This window comes from Stylophora pistillata, chromosome 14 (assembly GCF_964205215.1).
Source record: "Stylophora pistillata chromosome 14, jaStyPist1.2, whole genome shotgun sequence".
Classification (NCBI taxonomy): Eukaryota; Metazoa; Cnidaria; class Anthozoa; order Scleractinia; family Pocilloporidae; genus Stylophora; species Stylophora pistillata.
The window spans coordinates 6,160,358-6,180,655 of record NC_142532.1 but is presented as its reverse complement, the minus strand read 5'-3'; the positions used below and the strand labels follow the sequence as shown (position 1 = coordinate 6,180,655).

Below are 20,298 nucleotides of genomic sequence, written 5' to 3'. Positions count from 1 at the left end.
AAACTAACTCTTAAGCTAGAAATTTGATCTTTTATCATTTAAGAATACATGTCTAGCAGCTGATAGAATCTTAAATCTCAGCGGATGTGTACTTGACACATGGAATTTTCTCAGGAGAATTTCTGCTTCAAGAACTGCTACTTTAACCCCTTAACCCTTCAATTCCCAAGATCTGATAGTTAATTCTCCCCTCTAGCTGCTACACATTTCCTTGTAAATTGGTTATGAGAATTTGGTGTTAGATCAGGATAACAACTTCTTCCTGATAAGATTGAGTATTCTGGGTAATGTATGAATATTATGAGGAGAAGTTACATTTTAATCGCTTCTGGAAGTTAAAGGGTGAAATTCAAAGGGGTAAGATTCACAGTACATTAGGTGCATATATCTGGAGGGCACAACCTCCTTCTCTTTACAAATGCCAGCAGTAGTTTTGCCCATTGTGGTCATCTTAACAAGAAAGGTGAAAAAAGATGATCAGAAATGAACAGAATTAGGAAATGCAAGAACTGAAATTTTTACCTATTTCCAAGGAAATTTGAATTTACATGTAGAGGGTAATTTTTTTATTAGTGTAAATTTCTTGTCAGGGTAAGGGATTTTGAATGAATAATTTTTAGTTGAGAACTCTCACAGGTTATCATCAATTATGGTTACCCTTCCCTGTCTTTTGTATGGAGTGACTGAAAACTTGAGAGTCAAACTTGAAATTGCTTTAAAAAAAATGATTCAATTTAGTTTCTGAATTGAATGATTGGTAGAAGAACAACGCATTTACTTTAGTATGTATATTTTCCTGGTTGTTATGGAAACGACCAGTATACGCCCATCTGGTGCTGTTGCAATTCGAATTGGACCTTCCAAAGGAACGATAGTTTTGCCTGTAAAGCGACCGTCTAAAGAAAATTGCCGAACTCTGTTATTGTCAAAGTCACAAACAAGAAGATTACTGGAGCCGTCTAAACACATGCCACAGGATGTGTTGATCTGTCCGTCTTGTTTCCCTTTTTCTCCAAACTTGTACAAGAACGTTCCTGACGAATCAAATGCTTTTATGCAGTGACTGTCTCTTTCAGATACCAGGAAAATGTTTTTGTGAGGAACACAGCTGTATGGTCTGCTGAGTTTCTCTGGTCCACTGTCTCCTATTGTGAAAATAGTTTTGCCCTCTTTTGACATGACTTGAACTCTATTGTTGTGGAATTCAGTCACAACAATGCGTTTTGTATCGTCAAGACAAATACCAAGTGAACTCAAAACAGAACCACAGGTTCTCAAAACAGAACCCGTCGGGATATTTATGTGTTGTATTCTATTATTTAATTGATCCGCAATAAGAATTTCGTTGTCGTTTAAAAACAACACGCCAGCGGGATCTTTGAATTGTCCAGGAGCTCTTCCTTCTTCTCCAATTCGTCTTAAACAGTGTCCTTCTTTATTGAAGACATAAACACAGTGTCCGCAAATATCTTTGACAACAATGTCACCTTGCTTGTTGACAGCTATTCCATCGGGTCCTTTTTAACTCTTGCCCTTGGTTGAAGTTCAAGTCCAACTCGCCGACTACGACAAGTTTACGGTTTTTCACTGGCAAAGTGAACGGGCAGGTCGGAAGCTTTTTGCCATTAATCTTCAGTAGAACACTATAAGCGCCAGGCACTGTAGGTGTAAACTTACTTGTTGACCTAAAAAAGGCCTTCAATCTAGTTGATTATTCTGTGCTTCTTTTTAAATTCAACTCCTGTGGTTGTTCTCCATCCTCTTGTTGAGTGGTTCACCTCGTACTTGTCAAATCGCTCACAACGTACAACCTTCAAGGGAGTCCTATCTGAGTCTTGTCCTATATCTCTTGGTGTCCCGTAAGGTAGCATCTTGGGTCCTTTGTTCTTTTTGCTCTTCATAAATGATCTACCTCTCTATGTGTCTTCGGATGTTGATCTTACCATGTTTGCTGATGATACCTCTGCTCTAGTGAAAGGTTCTTCTTTCCCTTGCTTAAATAACTGTCTTACCTCCGTTACTACTCAAAGTTTTGCTTGGGCTGTCTTAATAGGATGGCACTTAATTTTATCAAAACTAAGGCTCTTCTCTTTACTAAATCTCAGAAATATGCTCATCTATCTGAACCTCTTTTTGATATTGTTGTTAACGGTAACTTTATTGAGCGAGTCCCGCATGCTAAATTGATTGGCATAACAATTGATTCCTCTCTTTCCTGGGAAAGCTACATCAGCAATATGTGCTCTCTCATTAGGAGCAGACTTTCGCTTCTGAAACGTATCAAACCATTTCTTACTCATAACTGCTCTTTGAATTACTATAACTCTTGTATCCACTCTTCTTTGTTGTACTGTTCCACTGTTTGGGGTACTTGCTCTAAAACTCTTCTTCTCCGTCTACTTCGTCCTCAAAAACAGTCAGCTCGCCTTATCCTTGACGCCGACTGGCATCAGTCCTCAGTCAGTCTCTTTGCCAAACTCAAATGGCTCCCCATTTTTCTCTTAGTTAACCTTAGAAAGGTTGTCCTCCTCTTTAATATTCTTAACAATCCTGAAGCACCAAGCTATCTCAAACAATCTTTCCATTTCTTGTCTTCTAGACGAATAACTGGTGCTATTACTAGAGCTTGTAACCTTGACCTTCAACTTCCTTATCCCCGCTCAAATTGCGGTAAACGCACTTTCGCTTTCAGTGTAGCCTCGCTCTTCAATTGTCTTGACTCCGACCTTAAAGAACTTTACCCTTCCCAAACCCCTGTACCTCTTTTTCGACTAATCTGTCTGCCTTCAAAGGTAAAGTTCTCTCTCTTTTTCTAACCTTTACCTCTCGTGCTTCTCACCTGGAAACGTTGCTTTGTCCCAATTGCCGCTACAAACTTCGTTGCAGTTGTACATCATAGTCTTTTCTTTTAAGTTTTTCAATAGTTAATCTTAATCAACAATTCTCCGTGATACTCTGTAAGTTTTTTTCTATTTTCACTCTTATGTATAGACATGTTCATTAATTATTTATACTTTGTCATTATGTATTTTTTTTATATTTGATGTCAATGTTTCAGTAGTGTGAGGGCCTCATGTTAGATAACTCCTTGGGTTAATGAGCGTCCCTCCTTAAATAAAGTTTATTGATTGATTGAAACTTTAGCCTGAGATTGCCGTGTTCTTTTTCTTGTACGGTTACGTTTGTTACATCTTTGGTGGGTTTTATCAGGAGTTCAACTTGATCTTTAAGATCAGCGTGGTCACTAATCTTTCCTCTAGAGGTTTTTGGACATAACGCAAACTCTGCTTCTACGCTAGCCTGAACAGCTTTATCCAGTCTTTCCAGAGTTGATTTAGCTGTGTTTGCCGGTTTCTCGGTGAGTTGAATGAAACCCAGTTTGAAGTCTTGTTGCGATACCGCGATAAATTTGTCTGGTGATATTTCGGAACTTCAACTCCACGAAGGTCTTCAAACTTGTCCCTCAAAGTTGTCTTGGTCTGTATAATATCGAAGCCTGAGCTTCTCTGCACCAGATTCTCCGCAAACTCAGCGGCTTGGTTTATTTGTTGCACCAGAGATTCCAAATCTCGTTTAGCCGAGTTAATTAGCACGATTTTCTTCCTAAGCGTCGTTTTTAGGGACTCTAACAACTGTTTTTCTCGCCGTCTCGTCTTTGTGATCACTAGTTCGGCTGCCTCTGACACCTCTTAGCGATTGCGATAATCATTTCCACATCTTCAGATGTTTTGTCCAGTTTTCTAATCTCTGCTCGAAACAAGTTCGCCTTTTCCTTGATGATCTCGACGTTTGACATGATGTGTTTCTTATCCTCTTCCATGGCATTTTCAATAACTTCGAATCATGTCCGCGATGGTCTTCAGCGAAGCAAACAGGACAAATACATGCTTTACAGGAAGAGCAGAAATAACTTATTCTTTTGCTCTTGTGTTGCGAGCAAAATGGAGTTTTCAGCAAGGCTTCGCAATCTTCCGTTTTAAGGAGACCTAGGAAACCGTTATGGTAAAAGCTGTTGTGCAAACGGTCAAAACGATTGTCTTTTGGTAAATCTATTTCCACCTGACACTCGGGGCATCGAAATTTCCCTTGTCTGTGGCTTTTTCTTGCATGTTCCTCCAAAAACTTACAGCAAAAAGTGTGGAAGCGCGATATTATTTTCGGTTCTGTGTTGGTATCGAGACAAATTGAGCACGTTACTTTTTTCTTGAGGTTTTCCACGAGGGGGTCCATTACGTTCGTCTTGAAGTACAGACTATTCATGCGACGGATACAAACAGACACTTGTGAAATCTAAAATGTAATTTTTGATTCCTAGAAAACAGAACAAAGTTCCTGACAGTTGAGTTTTTGAGGCCAATCACATTAAAGCAGTTAGATGACCCATTTTGTGACCTTATGTCAATTTGAAAGTAATTTTTTCCTTTCTGATAAATAGACGAGTCGGTTGCGCTGAAGCCTTTCTGTCACGCTTCTCTAAAATGAAAGTTATTCAACAACGGGTCAGATGAAGATAAATATGGAACAGTCTTTTATGGTCTACCCTTACACGGACGGTTATAAAACAGAATCGATTCACAACAAGACAGCAGATTCGGTTGGATTTTGCCTTATAGTCGTAAAATTTCCATCAGTGTTCCATATGTGAAAATCAGTGTAGCCTGTGGAATTACATGAGGATAGACAGTACTTACAAAAACAAATTCAAAGAAACTTTGTTTCAGATTGCTAGAAAACAAAACAAAGTCAGTGTGGACTCATCTATTTTCGTCCTGTCACTTTTCTTGGCTCAGTTGACCTCGTTGTAACGTTAGACTGTTATCTACTGCGTTATTGAAGTGAATTTATATTTGCATAAAAGATTTACATTTACAAAATCCGTTCTTGAAATTTTATTGTTAGTGAAAGAGGAAAATACATCGCCTGAAATAGAAGGAAAAACCTCGGGGCCTTATGACGAGCGCAAAACACAATTGATAGGTTCATTTAACGAAATTGTCGCCCTTCGTAGCTCCTTAAATTGAATTGTTCACTTTGATTTTGTTTTTCTCATCAACTTTCTCTCAGATTCAATCTTTGAGATTGTTCAACGCTCGTGACGAACTAATGTTACGACCTTTAAGAAGCCTACATACAAGCAACGCAACTTTGCAATACTAAGTGTTTTTGTCAACAAACAATTCTTTAAAATCAGTGTTTAAAATCACGTTTAAAATTATACCCTATAATTTATCGATATATTTTTTTCTCCAAACTAACTTAAAAGCACGTTTACATGGCACATATTATTAGCTTCCCATTGATTGTGCCTGTTTTTTTGTTTTCTCAAATTCATTTCACTAAATTTTTCTCCATAGTACATTGGAACATGTTACAATTCTCTGCCTCAATAAAGGTACTGCCCTCTTAAAAATGTGGTCTTCTTATTCGACCAGAACAAGTCGAGAGGCAGACTAATTGATAAAATGCTAAACTTATCTTAGACTCATTCAAGATCTCTTTTCTAACGATAGTTTTCATAGTATATATGTTGTAGTTCAATTTTATCCTTGATTCAAATTTTATTTTCCTTTGTTCTCGGTCATGTTAATGCATGATAATGAGTTTGAAACAAAGGAAAATAAAATTTGAACCCAAGGATAAAATTGAACTACAACATATACTTGATTGTGCGTGACACATCAGTCAGTGGCGTGCTAACCACCCCCCCCCGACTTCTGTTTTTGAGGCCCAAGGAAGCATTTACACCGATGAGCATTTTTGCCACTTTGACCAACTTTGTGTATAAAAAGTATATATTCAATTTTAGTTTCCGCAGGGATACAGCATTTAAATGATTAGTGGAATAACAATACATTTACTTCAGTATGTACATTTTCTGAGTTGTCCTGGAAACGACTAGTATACACCCATCTGGCGCTGATATAATTCGATTTGGACCTTGTAAAGGAACGACAGTTTTGCTGAAAAGCGACCGTCCAAAGAGAATTGCTGAACTCTGTTATTGCCAACATCACACACGAGAAGATTATTGGAGTCGTCCAAACACATGCCACGAGGTTCGTTAAACTGTCCATCCTGATTCCCTTGTTTTCCAAACTTGCACAAGAACCTTCCTTACGAATCAAATGCTTTTACAAGGCAACTGCTTCTTTCAGTAATTAGGAAAATGTTTTTGTAAGGAATACAGCTGTATGATGAGCAGAGTTTTTCTGGTCAATTGTCTCCTATTGTGAATATAGCTTCACCCTCTTTCGACATAACTTGAACTCTTTCATTTGAGTATTCAGTAACAACAATACGCTCTGCGTCGTCAAGACAAATACCACATGGATTCAAAAAGTGACCTTTTCCTTCACCTGTTTCTCCAAAGGTTTCCGAAACAGAACCTGTATGGATATTTATGTGTTGTATTTTATTATTTAGTAGATCTGCAACAAGAATTTCGTCGTCGTTTAAAAACGTCACTCCATTTGGATATTTAAATTGTCCAGGATCTGTTCTTTCTCTAATTTTTCTTAAACAGTCACCTTTTTCATTGAATACAAAAACACAGTTTCCTTGAGGATCTGCGACAACTATATATCCTTGCCTGTTTACAGCGATTCCACTGGGTCCCTTCAACTCTTGCCCTGGGATGAACTTCAAGTCCAACTCACCGACAACGACAAGTTCACTTTCTTTCACTGGCAAAGTGAACGGACAGAACGGAAGCATTTCGGCATTAATCCCCACTTCTACATTGTAGGCACCAGGCACTTTAGGTGTAAACTTCAACCCAAGATTGCCTTCTTCTTTTTCTTGAATTGTCATGTTTGTTACATCTTTGGCAGGTTTTATCAGCAATTTAACTTGATCCTTAAGATAAGCCTGGTAAATAATCTCTCCTCCAGAGGCTTTTGGACATAACGTGAACTCTGCTTGTACACCAGCCTAAAATTGGATCCAGTCTTTCCAGAGTTGATTTAGTTGCGTTTGCTGGTTCCTCGGTGAGTTGAATAAAGACCAGTTGCCAGTCTTTTTGTGTTGATACGTTCTGGTCATGTTTTGGAACTTCAACTCTACGAAGCTCGTCAAATTTCTGCCTTAAAGTTGTCTTGCTCTGTATAATATCGAAGCCTGAGCTTCTCTGCGCCAGATTCTCCGAAAACTCAGCTGCTTGGTTCATTTGTTTTACCAGAGATTCCAGTTCTTGTTTAGCCGAGTTATTCGCTCAATCCTCTTCCTACGCGTCGTTTCAAGGGACTCAAACAGTTGTTTTTGTTGCTGTCGCGTCTTTGTGATCACATGTGCAGCTGCCTCTGACACTTTATGTTTAGCGATTTCGATAATCATTTCCACATCCCTAGATGTTTTATCAAGTTTTCTTATCTCTACTCGAAAGAAGTTTGCCTTTTCCTTGATGGTCTCAACGTTCGACATGATGTTTTTCCTATCCTCTTCCACTGCATTTTCAATAACGTCGAACTCATGTCGTTGGTGGTGTTGAGCGAGTCAAACAGGACAAACACATGCTTCGCAGGAAGAGCAGAAATAACGAGTTCTTTCGTTCTTGTGTTGCGAGCAAAATGGCGGCTACATCAATGCCTCGCGATCTTCTGTTTGAAGGAGACCTAGGAAACTGTTATGGTAAAAACTGTTGGGCAAACGGTCGAAGCGATTGTCTTTTGGTAAATCGATTTCCGCCTTACACTCGGGGCATCGGAATTTCCTCTGTCTGTGGCTTTTTCTTGCATGTTCCTCCAAACACTTACAGCAAAAAGTGTGGAAGCACGATATTATTTTCGGTTCTGTGTAGGTATCGAGACAACTTGAGCACGTTACTTGTTTCTTGAGGTTTTCCATGAGGGGTTCCATAGTGATCACCTTGAAGCACAGATTATTCAAGCGACGAATGGAAACAGACACTTGTGAAATTTAAGTTGTAATTTTTGATTCTTAGAAAACAGAACAAAGTCCATGACAGCTGAGCTCTTGTGGCCAACTAAATTCAATCAGTAAGTTTACCTTTTTTGTGACGTTATGTCAATGTGAAAGTTATTTTCTCATTTATTATAAATAGCCTTGGTCGGTTGTGCTGAAGCCTTAGTTTCTGTCACGCTCCTTTTAAATGAAAGCCATTCACTAACGGCATAGATGAAGACATATGCAATGGAAAACGAAATAAGGAGAATGAGGTGTTTATCACAAATTGAAAGCGAGGGGTGTAATTAGTCTTTGCGTTCTTCGTTTGGCCTGATATTGTATGCAGTGCTTTTTTTTGTTCCTAGGTGAAGTAGAACGCCGTGCACGACAAGACAGCTGGAATATTTAATTTCTCAGTACGATTGAACCCGGGAGTAAGAGTTGTTTTAGCTTTTTGATCTTCCCGAAGAAGGGGATCCTTGAAAAGAACTGTTTTCATCGGAAGTAACTGATCTCTCGGAAACATAAGCGGAAGTAATGTGATTATTAGAGTCAGATAAAGAATAGTTTATGAGTCCATTGTTTTTAAAAATGTTTCAAAGCCTTCAAACGGTTCATTTTGACTGGCGAACCACTCAACCTTTTCCTTTAATGATAACTTCTGCACAGGGTAATGCCGAAACGGTCTGTCACGTTCACAAACAACAGTCTTATGGTCTACTCTTACTCGGACGATTACAAATCATAAAACAGAATCGATTCACACGTACAAGACAGCAGATCCGTCCTTTGCGATCAGATTGTCCTTCTTAGTCGTAAAAATTTCCATCGGTGTCCCGATTGTGAAAAACTTTTTTGCCTGTAGTTTTGCGTGAGGACAGACAGTTTTTAAAAACAAAAATGAAAGAAACAGTCTTTGTTTCACATTCTTAGAAAACAAAACAGAATAAGTGTGTACTCATCTATTTTTGATTTGTCATTCTCCTTGGCTCAGTTGACCTGGTTGTAACGTGAAACTGTTTATCTACTGCATTATTGAAGTGAATTTATATTTGCCTCCAAACTTTATCTTTACAAAATCCGTTGTAGAAGTTCTATTGTTAATGAAAGAGGAGAGAATTCATCGCCTGTAATTAAAGGAAAAACTTTGGGGTCATGTGCAAACCACGATTAAAAGGTTCATTTAACGAATTTGTTGCCCTTCATAGTTCTTTAAAATGTGAACAATGCTGCTCTCCCTCTCCCCCTTCTTTTTGCAGCAATTTTCTGTTTTCTGTCAAATTCAATCTTTGTAATTATTCATCATTAGTGAGACATTAATTTTACAATCCCTAAGCAGGCTACGCACAAGCAACGCAACTTTGAAATGCTTTTGTCAACAAACAGTAATTTAAGATATGCATTTAATCCTGTAAATTGACGGTAAGAATCTTGCTTCAACACTTTTTCATCAAAGTTCGTCCTTGACTGGTTTTTCTCTAAGTCTCAAAAGAAGTTAAAAAACCATTGACGATTAAGCAGAAGTAGTGTCTGAACCCATCGCGACCCATTGCCATTAGAACTGAACTACTTCAAGAATAAAATGTTTTGGTTCAGAAAGCGACCATCAAAACTAAGTTGCTGAAAGAATTCTGTTTTCAGTGGTCTCGAAAAAAGATTCTTGGAACTGTTCTAACACATGTAATGGGGTCTGTTGAAGTGTCTATCTTGATTCCCTTGTTCTCCAAAGTTGGTTTAGAAAGTTCCAACGTTATGAAATGTTTGTATACAGTGATTTGAAAATTCAGAAAGGCTGAAAATTAATTTAGTAATGAGTACTTAATGGTGCATAACTTAAAATTGCACACAATAAGTACAAGTCAAGTATTTAACAAATTTTTATTCATCCAAGCTAAGAATCTAACAAACAAATGAAATATATTTGCCATCTAGAATAACTAAGACTGTAGATGCACCTGATTGCTAATTGGGTATATGGTATAAACATGAATATTATCAAGAATTGTTAGAAAGTTCAACTTGTGTAAGGCAAACTAGTTGGTTGTTTACAAGACACAGGGAAGATGTTTTTGAGAATTCTGAGAAACAAATCTCATTGAGTGCCAGAGAACTCAAGATCTCAATTCCAATGCCTTCACCCTTTTACTCCAAGAGACGTTGAACAAGTCACGTCTCCTTACAATTCCAAAGTGTTATCTTACAAACAGATCATGAGGATAGACAAGCTGATCAGCATGAGGGTGTTATTCTGATATAACACCAAATTCCTTTGTCTAATTTACAAAGAAGTGCATTGCAGTCAGTTGGGAGAATTACTAATTGGACCTTGGGAGATAAAGGTTCGAAGGCACTTGGCGATGCCTTTTCTACAAGTTCCAATAAAATAATATTTTCATAGACATGAACTGTAGAGCAAATTCTCCTTTATTTTACTTTGGAGATTATCTGTGAAAAAACAGGCTACAGCTACAAGACACATTACTGAGTTGAAAAAAAAATTGTGTTTTATGTTTGCCTAACAACTTAAAACCATTTGTACATTTTCCGGTTTTTTTTCCCACAAATTCTCTTCACATAATTTTTCTTCATATTTCATTAGACCACGTTACAGTTCTTAGCCTTGAGAAGGGCTGTTTCATCCTAAATATCTACTCTTATTCGACCAAATCAAGTTGAGAGACAGAATACACGATAAACAGTTAAACCTATCTTAGATTCGTTCATTTTTAATTTTCTGACGATACTTTTCCTAAAGATGCGATTGTGCATGGGGTATTAGTCAATTTTGGTCCAAATCCCTCCCCCCCACCCTCCACATCTACATTTGAAGCTAAAGAAGCATTTACACAGTGGAACGTTTCTGCCACGAGCTCTTTCGATGAACCGAAAAATTTGATTCAATATAGTTTCTCCTAGGATAATACAATTAAATGATCGTGAATTACAACAAATCTACTTCAGTATGTATATTTTCTTGCCAGCTCTGCAGGAGACTAGTTTACGCCCATCTGGTGCTGTTGCAATGTGATTTGGACGTTGTAAAGAGACAGTGGTTTTACCTGTAAAGTGACGGTCTAAAGAAAATTGCTGGACTCTGTTATTTTCACAGTCACAAACAAGAAGATTATTGGACCCGTCTAAACACATGCCACGGGGTGTGTTGAACTGTCCGTCTTGTTTCCCTTTTTCTCCAAACTCGAACAAGAACGTTCCTAACGAATCAAATGCTTTTATGCAATGGTTGTATCTTTCAGATACCAGGAAAATGTCTTTGTAAGAAATACAGCTGTATGGTTTGCTAAGCTTCTCTGGTCCATTGTCGCCTATTGTGAACATAGTTTCGCTCTCTTTTGACATAACTTGAACTCTTTGATTTTTGCTTTCAGTGACAATAAGACGTTTTGTATCATCAAAGAAAATGTTAAGTGGTTTCTGTAAGTGTCCTTTTCCCTCACCTTTTTGTCCAAAGATTTTCAAAACAGTTTGTGTTTTGATATTTATGTGTTGTATTCTATCATTTAATTGATCTGCAATAAGAATTTCGTTGTCGTTCAAAAACGACACGCCGGTGGGATATTTGAATCGTCCAGGATCTGTTCCTTCTTTTCCGATTTGTCTCAAACAGTTCCCTTCTTTGTTGAATACAAAAACACAGTGTCCAAGATTATCTACAACGGCTATGTCTCCTTGCTTGTTTACAGCGATTCCACTTGATCCCTTTAACTCTTGCCCTTTAATAAAATGTAAATTCAACTCACCGACAACGACAAGTTCACGTTCTTTCACTGGCAAAGTGAACGGACAGGTCGGAAGCTTTTCGCCATCAATCTTCACCTCAACGCTGTAGGCGCCAGGCACTTTAGGTGTAAACTTCAGCCTAATATTGCCATCTTCTTTTTCTTGGACAATTACGTTTGTTACATCTTTGGCGGGTTTTATTAGCAATTCAACTTGATCTTTAAGAGCAACCTGGTAACTATTCTCTGCTCCAGAAGGTGTTGGACATAACGTTAACTCTACTTCTACACCAGCTTGAAAAGTTTGATCCAATCCTTCTAGAGTTGATTTAGCTGCGTTTCCCGCATCCTCGTTGAGTTGAATAAAACCCAATTTGAAATCTTGTTGCGATGCCGCAATAAAATTGGCAAAAGTAGTCTGGCGATGTTTTGGAATTTCAACCCCACGAAGCTCTTCAAATTTGGACCTCAAAGTTGTCTTGGCCTGTATAGTGTCCTAGCCTGAGGTTCTCTGCACCAGATTCTCTGCAAACTCAGCTGCTTGGTTTATTTCTTTCACTAGAGATTCCAGTTTTTGTTTAGCCGAGTTAATTTGCTCTGTTCTCTTCCTACGCGTCATTTCTAGGGACTCTAACAGTTGTTTTTTTTGCTGTCGTGTCTTTGTGATCACAAGTTCAGCTGCCTCAGACACTTCTTGTTTAGCGGTTTCGATAATCATTTCCGCATCCTTAGATGTTTTATCCAGTTTTCTTATCTCAGCTCGAAAGAAGTTTGCCTTTTCCTTGATGGTCTCGACGTTCGACATGATGTGTTTCCTATCCTCTTCCACTGCATTTTCAATAACGTCGAACTCATGTCGTTGGTGCTGTTGAACGAGGCAAACAGGACAAACACACGCTTCACAGGAAGAGCAGAAATATCTAAGTCTTTCGTTCTTGTGTTGTGAGCAAAATGGCGGCTTCAGCAAAGCTTCGCGATCTTCCGTTTGAAGGAGACCTAGCAAACTGTTATGGTAAAAGCTGGTGGACAAACGGTCGAAGCGATTGTCTCCTGGTAAATCTATTTCGGCCTGACACTCAGGGCATCGGAATTTCCCTCGTCTGTGGCTTTTTCTAGCATGTTCCTCCAAACACTTACAGCAAAAAGTATGGAGGGACGATATTATTTTCGGATCTGTGTAGGTGTCGAGACAAATCGAGCAGGTTACTAGTTTCTCGAGATTTTCTACAAGGGGATCCATCACGATCACCCTGAAGTAAAGATTATTTAAGCAACAGATACGAATAGACACCTGCGAAATCTAAAGATATCATTTTGGATTCCTAGAAACTGAAATCAGCGAGAATAATGTCCATGACAGCTGAGCTCTTGTGGCCAATTACATTAAAGGACTCAGTTGAACTTTTTTGTAACGTTATGTCAGAGGTGTTTCAGTTCTTATTTATGATGAATAGACTTGGTTGGTTGCACTGAAGCCTTTATGTCACGCTCCTTTTAAATAAAGCCTTTCACAAACGGCGTAGATGAAGACAAGTGTGCAATAGAAAATAAAGTAGGAGAAAGAGGCGTTTATCACAAATTGAAAGCGAGCGGACCAATTAGTCTTTGCGTATTTCGTTTGGGCTGATCTTGCATGCAGCGATGTGTCTTTCGTTCGTATTGGTGGAGTAGAATGCTAGCTAGGAGGTTATAGTCCGGAATATTTAATTTGGTCTAAAGTAACCGATGTCTCGGAAACATATCTAAGCAGAAGAAATATAGCGATTAGAGAATATTTTAACTCTTGATTGTTTTAAAAATGTCACAGTTTCAAAACCTAAAAACGGTTGATGCAAAGGGTACTGGCACACAACTTAGCAGTTGTCCCTAACAGTTACTTTTGCACAAGCTAACGCCGAAACGGTCTGTCACGTTCACAAACAACAGTCGTTTTTGGGTCTTTCCCCACCTGGACGATCATACAGATGATTATACAACACAGTCCATTACATTAAGACAGCAGATCTCTCTTTTGTAGTTAGATTGTTTTTTTTTAGTCTTTAATTGTCATCGATGTCCCGTCAGTTATAGAAAAAAGATAAACTCTGTCCCTAAAAAAGGATAGACAGTATTAAAAAGGAATTCTAATAGACGGCCCTTGTTTCAGATTACTAGGAAAAAAAACACAAAGTTCCTTTAAACTAATACACATCTGGCGTGTCACTTTCCACAGCTCAATTGACCTCATTGTAACGTTATTAAATGTTATTGAAGTGAACGTTCAGTTGTGTAACTGCTTTATATTGATGACTATGCGTTGTTGGAATTCCATTATGATAAGGGAGGAAAGAATTCTATTATGGTAAGGGAGGAAAGAATTCTTGGCCCGTAACTGAACAGAAAAATTCGGCGCCTAATGGCAGGTAGAGATATAATTAAGCAACGTTAAGGGACTGTAAAGCGCAGAACACGCTTGAAAGATTCATTTTACGAAATTAGCACCGTTCTTTGTTCTTTATAGTGTTGTCAATGCTTCTCTTTCTCTCCCCCATTTTTTTCATCAATTTTCTGTCTACTGACAATTTCAATCTTTGAGATTGTCATTTCCACGCTTTTGAAGGATTTACTTTACATCCTAAGCAGCCAACGCACAACTTGGCAAAGCTTCTTTGAAATATGATTTTATCAACAAACAACAATTTAACATACACATAAAATCCTGTAAACCCGTAAGACGTATCTTATGAAAAAAAGAAAAACATTTACGGAAAAGCAAAAGTCATGTCTGATGTTTTTGGCGAATCCATGCATGCATTAAGAAAAAAGGTCACGGTTTGTTCACATTTAGGAATTCAGCCTAAATTATTCATGTTCCTTTGTGGCAATTCGTTTGATGTCGTTCTTTTAAAGTTTTCATCTCGATCCAAGCAGAAAGTTAGTCTGTCTGGCCATTTTTTGAGGGAAATAATCGAACATGAAGCATGCGTGCCTCAGCGACCGCGACCTCTTTGGATCGCGATCGTTAAATCTCCCGAGGCTCCCACTTTCCTGGGTCTCTGAACGGAACTTTGACAGAAAGTAGACCCATTCGTGGTTAACATAAGTAGAAAGTAAAAAAAAAAGAAGATGATCAGAAAACTAATTTTTATCAATAAATTGCTTCTTCAGTTTTATTAAAAAATTAATGATGGTTGTCTTAGCTATTGTATGGAGAGACTGGAAGCTTAAGAGTCAAACTTAAAATTACATACTTCGGTATAAATACTTTCCTAGCTAGATATACTGCGAGGGGCAAACCTACTCGCACCAGGACCTGTGGCGTGAAGAAGTGGAAAATGATTCCCAAAAATAAATTGCTGACAGAGCAATTTATTTTAAGCAATCATTTTAAGAAATCAGAGCAAGCTCTGTTCCAGCATTGGTGTCATGTTTTTGAGCTGACCCAACAAATGTCATGGGGTTTGTTGAAGTGACCATGTTTATTCCCTATTAACCAAACTGAAATGAAAGACTTCCTGTTTGACCAAATGTTTTTATACAGTGATTGCCTCAATTGGATACCTGCCCTAAATTCTTTGAAAATTCAGATAGGCTGAGAATTAATTTATTTAGTTCTAAGGACTTAACCCTTTAACTCCCAGAAGTGATTAACATGTAACTTCTCCCTAAAATATCCATACGTTGTTAAGCAAACAGGTAATGAGAATACTCAAACTCATCAGGTAGAGCTTGTTATCTTGAGCTAACACCAAATTTTCGTAGCTAATGAACAACGACGTATATGAGAACGATCCTTCGCAGTAAAGCACTATTTGAGCAATAGTGGAAATCAGACCTGAAAAAAATTTCAGGCCTGTACGGGATTCGAACCACTGACCTCTGCGATACTAGTGCAGCGCTCTACCAATTGAGCTAACAAGCCAACTGGGAGCAGGCCATCAAATTAATTCGATATAAACCCGTAGATGATAAATCAAACAACAACAAACATATGAAACATATGTGTGAACTGCGGTTATGAGACGTATATGAGAACGATCCTTCGCAGTAAAGCACTATTTGAGCAATAGTGGAAATCAGACCTGAAAAAAATTTCAGGCCTGTACGGGTGAGGCTTGTTAGCTCAATTGGTAGAGCGCTGCACTAGTATCGCAGAGGTCAGTGGTTCGAATCCCGTACAGGCCTGAAATTTTTTTCAGGTCTGATTTCCACTATTGCTCAAATAGTGCTTTACTGCGAAGGATCGTTCTCATATACGTCTCATAACCGCAGTTCACACATATGTTTCATATGTTTGTTGTTGTTTAATTAACAACGAATTGTGAAGCAGCTAGCGGAGAGAATTAACAATTAGATCTTAGGATTTAAAGGGTTAATAGACTTTGTTTTAAAATTACACACAATAAGTACAAGTCAAGTAACAAACATGTTTATCCGTTCAAACCAAAAAACTACCTAAAAAATGAAATACATTTGCTACCTAGAATTACTGAGATTGTATAGAGAGTGGATCAATTGATTGTCACAGGTAAATGGATGGAATTAAGAAGGAAAACAACCACACCTGAGTGCTAAATAAGTATATGCTGTGAACTTGCTTGTAAATCTTATATATATAGATATATTGTTAGAAAGTTTAATTTTCAAACTAGTTGGTTTTTTATAAGGCACAGGGAAGAAATTGAACTGAGATTGCCAAAAAAAAAAATATTGTTTAGTGACAGAGTGGACGATAAGGACCTGAGGAGACTAGATCTCAATTCCAGTATCTTCAGCCTTTAACTCTATGAGGTGATTTAAATGTAAACTCTCCTTGCGGTTCCAGTATGTTATCTTGCAAAAAGGTTAGGAGAATCGGTCAGCATATCAGCTGATAAGTGTCTTTCTGATACAACACTAAATTCTCCTGTCTTATTTACAAAGAAATGTATGGCAGTTGGTAGGGAGAATTTGTAATTGGATCTTAGGAATCGAAGGGTGAGACCACTCGGCCATGCCTTCTCTAAAACTTCCAATTAAATGATATTTCCACGAATATGTAATGTGAAGCAAATTTCCTCCAATTTAGTGTAGAGATTACCTATGAAAAAACAGGCGACAGCTCCAAGACACATTACTGACTTAAAATGTTTGTGATTTATATCTATATTGGGAGCATTTATACAGAGAGTGTTTTTGCCACTTGTGACGAACTTTTTGTTTGAAAAGAAAAATAATTCAATTTACTTAGTTTCCCAATTGATTGATTCGTAAAATAACAAGACATTTACTTCAATACGTATATTTTCTTAGCTGTCATGCAAGAGACTAGTATTCGCCCATCTGGTGTTGTAACAATTCGAACTGGACCTTGTAAAGGAACGATAGTTTTGCCTGTAAAGCGACCGTCTAAAGAAAATTGCTGAACTCTGTTATTGTTACGGACACACATAAGAAGATTGTTGGAGCCGTCTACACACGTGCCACAGGGTTTGTTGAACTGTCCATCTTGTTTTCCTTGTTCTCCAAACTTATACAAGAAAGTTCCTGACGAATCAAATGCTTTTATACTTTGATTGTCTCCTTCAGTAACAAGGAAAATGTTTTCGTAAGAAATACAGCCGTATGGTTTCTAGACAACTGTCTCCTATTTTGTAGATAGCTTCGCCGTCTTTTGACATAACTTAAACTCTATTGTTGTGGAATTCAGTGACAGTAATACGTTCCGTATCATCAAGGCTAATACCAAGTGGACCCTTAAAGTGTCCTTTTCCTTCACCTTTTCGTCCAAATGTTCTCAAAACAGAACCTGTATTGATATTGATGTGTTCTATTCTGTTATTAAATTGATCTGCAATAAGAATTTCGTCGTCGTTTAAAAACAACACTCCAGCGGGATATTTGAATTGTCCGGGATCTGTCCCCTCTTTTCCAAATTGTCTTAAACAGTGTCCTTTTTTATTGAATACAAAAACACAGTGACCATCATAATCTACAACAGCTATGTCTCCTTGCCTGTTTAATTAATCAATTAAATCTAATTTAACATAATTTATATAGCGCTAACTCCACTAATCGACCAAAGCGCTTTACAATTCATAATATTAAAATAATTAAAACGATCCCACTTACAGCGATTCCTTAGGGTCCTTTTAACTCCTGCCCTGGGTTGAACGTCAAGTCCAAATTACCGACTACGAAAAAGTTCACGTTCTTTCACAGGCAAAGTTAACGGATAGGTCGGAAGCTTTTCGCCATTTATCTTTACATCAACATCGTAGGCGCCAGGCACTTTAGGTGTAAACTTCAAGCTAAGATTTCCGTCTACTCTTTCTTGGATGGTTACGTTTGTTACATCTTTGGCGGGTTCTACCAGCAACTCAACTTGATCTTTAAAATAAGCCTGGTTAATCATCTCTCCATGTGCTGTTTTTTAGTATAACGTAAACTCTGCTTCTACACCAGCGTGAAAAGTTTGATCCAGTCCTTCCAGAGTTGATTGATTCACGTCTATCAGGATGACCTGAATGACACCCAGTGTCAGGTCCTGTTGAGAAGTAGGAAAAAATTTAACGAATGTGGTCTGGTAATGTGTCGGAGCTTAACTCCACGAAGCTCTTCAAATTTCTGCTTCAAAGTTTCCCTGTTTTGCATGACATCCGAGCTTGAGCTTCTCTGCACCAGGTTTGCCGCAAACTCAGCTGCTTGGTTTATTTGTTTTACCAGGGATCCCACTTCCTCTTTGGCCGCATTTATCCTCTCAAGTCTCGCCGCGCGTGTTTCCAGGGAAACGATCACTTCTCGCTCGCGTTGTCGAATATTAGCGATCATTTGTTCGGCTGTTCGCGAGACTTCTCGCTTGGCTGTTGGGAAATTTCTTTCAAGCTCAGAAATAGTTTCTTCGAACTCCTTGATGACCTCACAAAGTTCGGCTTCTTTTTCCTTTATCATCTTAGCGCCATAAGTGATGTTTTCTTTTTCTTCGTGAGCTGCTTTGTCGAGCAAAATGCATTGTGGTTTAGGTGATCTGTGACTATACAGATCGGACAAATGTAAAGTTGACACTGTGAGCGAAAGAATCTGGCTTATTTTCTTTCGTGGAACTGTTGTGTGCAAAATGGCTGTCGCTTCAGCAGTGCTTCGTAATCTTCTGCTTTGAAGTCCTTGACTGACGTGACTTTGTGTTCGTGTGCGTTGAAACAATCAGGGCACATGAATCGTCCACAATCGAAGCAATAGTACATTTGAGGGTTGGTTGCGCTGCATTAATAACAAGTAATATTACCTTCCTCGCCACTCTGTCGAACGGCGAGTAAACTCAACAACCTTTTGTGAAAAAAGCTGTTGGGTAAACTGTCGAAGCGATTTCCTTCTGGTAAGTTGATCGCTGCCTGACACTCGGGGCATCTGAACTTTCCTTATCTTTGGCTTACTCTTGCATGTCTCTCTAAACAATGGTAACAAAACGTAGGAAGACATGAAATAGTTTTAGGCTCGTTGTAGGTATCGAGACAGATCGAGCAAGTAACTTGCCTCTTGAGATCTTTCAAAATGGACTCCATCTTCCAAGCGGAACGAACTAGAGTTGAGGGAGAAACCCAACCCAATTTCTTGAATGTAGTTGTTAATCTGGATTTCCGAGAAAGCACAACAAAGTCCGAATCATCTGATTATAACTGACCAAAGAAATACTCTGGCTCAGTTGACGTTGTAAACCCTTAAATAATTTGCCCAAGAAAGTCACGGTTGAGTAACTAGAAAACAATTTAGCCTGAGGTTTTGAAGTTTTTCATTGTGATTTCATCTTAACCATTTATATCCTCAGCAATCTTCGTTCATTCGTAATTTATTATTGCCTCCCAAGCGTTTTAGGTAATTTTGCACTTCGTTGGACTCAAAAGGAAGAAAGGAAGTTGTATCTTTCCTCCATAGTTGTCTGTGCTGCAAAATGCCGGAAAATATTTACATTTGTTGGGCATGACTGATCGTTTCTATATTTTGTGCGAGGGTGATTTAAAATTTTGAAAAAAAAAACATTGGCGCTAAAGCAGAATTGTCTGATTGTTTTGATGAAACAAGGTCACAGTTTGTTCATCTCCAGGAATACAGCCTAAGTTATTCAAATTCATCTGTTGCAATCTGTTTTGATTTCGTCCTTGAAGAATTTTTTTCTTTGGTAAGTGATCTCGTCAAACTGGATCTTTTCAAGCAGATGGCTAACCTGTCCTTAGTTGCCTGTCCTTTTTCGATGGCATTAGTTAAGGGAGCAAACTCGAAGCACGTGCGCGTGAAGGACCGCCATGCTGGAAAAAAAGAATACAAATCACTTCCTCCACCCACCCCCCCCCCCCCCGTTGTATTTGCGAGCGTAAAATTTTCTGATGCTCTCATCTTTTCTTTCGTTTTGGACGTCAATTTGATAGCAAGTGGGCCGATTCATGGTCATCATATCTAGAAAGGCAAAAAAAAAAAAAATGATCAAAAATGAAACGAATTAGAAGATGCAAAAATTGAACTTTTAACCATGTTCAAGCTAGCCTGTGCACAGCCAGAATTTCTGATTTCCTCGAAAAATTCCGTCTGTGAATCAGCTCAACGGACCGTATTCTGAACCCCAGCGAACTACGCGATTATATATACTAGATGCTGATTGGCTCTAGTTAGTCCCCTTTCTCACACGCTTACACGAATTCTCATTTGA

General features: G+C 38.3%; 4 pseudogenes; all 4 read right to left on the bottom strand.

The window, feature by feature from the left end:
• Positions 1-765: 765 nt before the first annotated feature.
• LOC148716260 (tripartite motif-containing protein 3-like) lies at positions 766-4,230 on the bottom strand (annotated as a pseudogene).
• Positions 4,231-5,186: 956 nt separating this feature from the next.
• On the bottom strand, positions 5,187-7,987 carry LOC148716259 (E3 ubiquitin-protein ligase TRIM45-like; annotated as a pseudogene).
• Positions 7,988-9,561: 1,574 nt separating this feature from the next.
• Positions 9,562-12,996, bottom strand: LOC148716258 (E3 ubiquitin-protein ligase TRIM45-like; annotated as a pseudogene).
• A 2,933-nt stretch (positions 12,997-15,929) lies between these two features.
• LOC111332693 (E3 ubiquitin-protein ligase TRIM45-like) lies at positions 15,930-19,858 on the bottom strand (annotated as a pseudogene).
• Positions 19,859-20,298: the final 440 nt, after the last annotated feature.